The 3,828-nt window shown below is 35.5% G+C and overlaps 1 long non-coding RNA gene across 1 annotated transcript; it reads left to right on the top strand.

Moving 5' to 3' along the window:
* Positions 1–579: 579 nt before the first annotated feature.
* LOC127841262 (uncharacterized) lies at positions 580–3,582 on the top strand. Its single transcript, XR_008030827.1, has 3 exons — positions 580–691; positions 3,160–3,263; positions 3,505–3,582. It is a non-coding gene; the product is annotated as an uncharacterized LOC127841262 (long non-coding RNA).
* The last annotated feature ends 246 nt before the right edge of the window (positions 3,583–3,828 follow it).

The following is a 3,828-nucleotide window of genomic DNA, read 5'->3' as shown; positions in this document are numbered from 1 at the left end:
ACGAAACTATACAATAATACAAACTAACAAATTGTTCTCTTTTTTACGAACATTCGGTCCAGTAAATTTACAGGACCGACAAGCCAAACCTTACAGAATTTTACAGGACCTGTCCCACGGTCCGGACATGTTTGGCTGAGACTGGTAGTGACATGCCTAGTGTGTTTGCCAATTTCATGACTTACATAGTGTATGTACCACTGTAGTGACTTGCATATAAATATTAAATATTTATCTATATTTTATATACTATATGGTTAAATATATATATTGATTAACTTTTACAAATCCTAATAAGTTTTATTGTTTATTTCTTTTCTTTTTTTTTATTATTTTTTTTTTAATTCAATATCATACATACAATGTAAACATGTATATGATCATACAACATAGTGATTGTACAAAGCAATAAAGTTCAAACATGTTATACAAGATTGTTTATTTCTGTTTCTATTAGGTTTGATGGAACTACAGAAGATGGCAGTTTGGAAGGCTTGTAAATGACTCCACCCACGGCATTTGCAAAGTGCAGTGCTTTGAGGAGGAGGGTCTATCAAGCTAATATTGTGTTGCCCTCCGTGACATTCTGCCACTGGTCAGATGCTACATTTGACTGTGCCAGCGTCATCTCTCGTGCAGAGAAGAAGTTGTGTATAATTATGGTGCAGAACCATATCCATGGGGGCAAAAGGTTCTTATTTATAAAGAAATGTTTCCTCTAAATGGCCCTTTTAAGCTCGACTATTATATATGAAATATATATAGTAGAGCTATCCTACTCACCCCGGCGTTAGCGTCTGCGTTTGCGCGCAAATGTTAAAGTTTTCGTACTACCCCAAATACCGGTATTTTCTTTGTCCCTTGACATATTGCTTTCATATTTTGCAAACTTGTTAACCAACATGACCTCAACCTATAAACAAGAGCAGACAACTCTATCAATCATTTTGTCGTAATTATGGCCCCTTTTCCACTTAGAATATGCTGCAAATGTTAAAGTTTTCGTACTACCCCATTTATGTTCATTGTCCCTTGACATATTGCTTTCATATTTTGCATACTTGTTTACCAACAGCACCCCAACCTATAAACAAGAGCAGTCAACTCTATCAAGCATTTTGTCATAATTATTGCCCCTTTTATACTTAGAATATGCATATTATTGATAAATCTATGTTAAAGTTTGCGTACTACCCCAAATATTTCCTATATCCTTTGACATATTGCTTTTATATGTTGCATACTTGTTTACCAACATGACCCCAACCTATAAACAAGAGCAGACCACTGTAGCAAGCATTTTTACATAATTATGGCCCCTGTTACACTTAGATAATTGAACATTTTGCTTAAATTGCCATTACTTCTTTATTAATGATCACATTTTATTATTACTTTGACAAAACAACACTTTCCTAAATACCACAATGGATTCCACCCAAACAATACCTCACGCCCTTACCCAGAATCCCTTCCGCCCCCAACCTCCCCCCCCCCATTTTTTTTTTTAAAACATCATCTAAAAAATTACCCCACCCCACATTATACCCCCTCTCACCATGCATAGATCTGGTTGCCATGCCAACCGAAAGGAAAAAAAATCTAAAAAACTGCAAGGTCTAAGGCTTATATATTTTGCATGAAACATCGTCTGGCGGAACTCTACCAAGATTGTTTAAAGTACACTGCAACGCCGATATATCGCAGACCAGTATATCGCGCTGACCGATATATCACGCTTCAGTTATGGCTTCCGAAAATCCGACAAGCATGAAAACTAAATGACATGTTTTAATCTGAGAATTCGCTAACTTAAGTAGAAAATCGGTTCTAGCTAGTAACACCCTATATTTTGCGGCCTACTATGGCACGCAGTGAAGCGTGAAAACAGTAGATTAGTGACAGTGTTGTTTGCACACATCTAGGGTTGTTTTAAGCACTTAAGAAAGAACTCATTAGTGTCACTGCATAGGTAATAATGGCAGTATACCGGTATATAAATCGTTAAATTTCGCTACTGGTCATTCTGTCTCTGCACACCAAATACATCGCAAAAATGGCTATGAGTAATACTGTCACACGCAAACGTTAACAATTCTCGATTACATAGAAGATCGAGATAATAGACAAGAACTGGAGAAGATAGCAACAGTTTTCCATTGGTCAATCCATACTGTTTGATAGGAAAGTATGTGTACATAACATTATTTCATTTATTTTGGCAGTCATTTCAAGGATCTTCTAATACTTTTGAATTACAGCAAAAGATATACCCTGTTGAAGGTTTTATAGAGATACCACTTAAGCAAAACTTCAAAAGTAAAATATTGATTATCTGAACCTGAACTACATGTAACTACAATACATTGAAGTTATAATGTGATCAAAGTCTTCAAGTCATTTTGTGAGAAAGAAATTTAAGTTGTTGTGTCATATTTGCTACTATGTTACATATATTGATAGGTAGCAAACAAAGTTAAGTCATTAAAAGTTACAGTTTTATTTATACAGAGTTTTTTATTCCCCTTACATCTTGATGCAGGACACATAATGATTGTCTTTGCCATTAGTAAATCCGTCCACAGAATGGTCTAGCGCAGGGATTGAACTTAACTGATGGGAGGGAATGGTTCACAGGACCTACTTGTCTGATACTGAATATACTGGTCCCGATAATAAGAAATAATAAAAACCACCAATTGGCATTATCCCATAGTGCATACAATAGCATAAAAATCAAAATGATTTTCAAAATCCCAAAGTGATAACTCATGACAATACAGGCTTAAGTGGCATGAGTGTTTGTACACACACTCTACATGCAAGTCACTACACAGTACACACTATGCAAGTCAGTACACACAATGCAAGTCACTACACAGTACTCACAATGCAACAAGCCAATACACACTATACAAGTCACTACCCAGTACTCACTATGCAACAAGCCAGTACACACAATACAAGTCACTACCCAGTACACACTATGCAACCAGTACATACTATGCAAGTCACTACACAGTACTCACTATGCAAGCTTTTACAACATAATTTCCTAATTGTACATCTATACAGTTTTCGAGCTTTTCATTAAGTTTATGAGTATTAATTAGTACCGGTATTTGTATGTGTTTTAATAATAAATGTTTAAATCTTCAGGACAGGTTTGATTTATACACTGATGTTGGAGCTTGGGAAAAGCCACTTGGCTACATTACCCAGCTCAGGCAGTCTGCAATATTCAAAGAAGTGAGGACTTTGAGGTATAAATAATTTGTATGGATCATGGTGATAAAACAACATACATCATAGATAGCTGAATCAGGGCTTTTTCCTTCTGTGAGAATGGCCGTTTTTCACAAATTCACTTAAATTAAACAGGATGGGTCACATAGAACTACACCTCATTGCATTGCTGCATGTCCCTATTCGAATGTTATACTGTCCTCAGTTTGACTTTACACTGTCCTAATTAGATTAGATATTACTTTTTATATTATACAGTTCTTGATGACTGCAGTGTCCATGACTAAGATGTTGAACCAGATGGCCTAGATCCAGAACTGACTACATGGACCAAGGTATTCTTTTCTGTGAAACCTTTTGAAAGAAAAGATTTCATGTACCTCAGGCTAGATCAGTTGACAGGGAATTTGTCCATAAAACCCACATTCACAAGTTAGATTTAAATGAAGAAGGAATTTATATTTACCAACAACTAAATGTATAATTGTAATCAAGAAAAGCAGCAGTAAAATTATTAATGATTAATGTTGATTTTTTTTTGCCTGTGGACTTCAAGCACAATTTTGTTCTGAGTGCTGACTA

The sequence above is a fragment of the Dreissena polymorpha genome, chromosome 8, assembly GCF_020536995.1.
Source record: "Dreissena polymorpha isolate Duluth1 chromosome 8, UMN_Dpol_1.0, whole genome shotgun sequence".
Lineage (NCBI taxonomy): Eukaryota > Metazoa > Mollusca > Bivalvia > Myida > Dreissenidae > Dreissena > Dreissena polymorpha.
The sequence above is the reverse complement of the archived record's forward strand: the minus strand, read 5'-3'. Positions and strand labels throughout refer to the sequence as shown.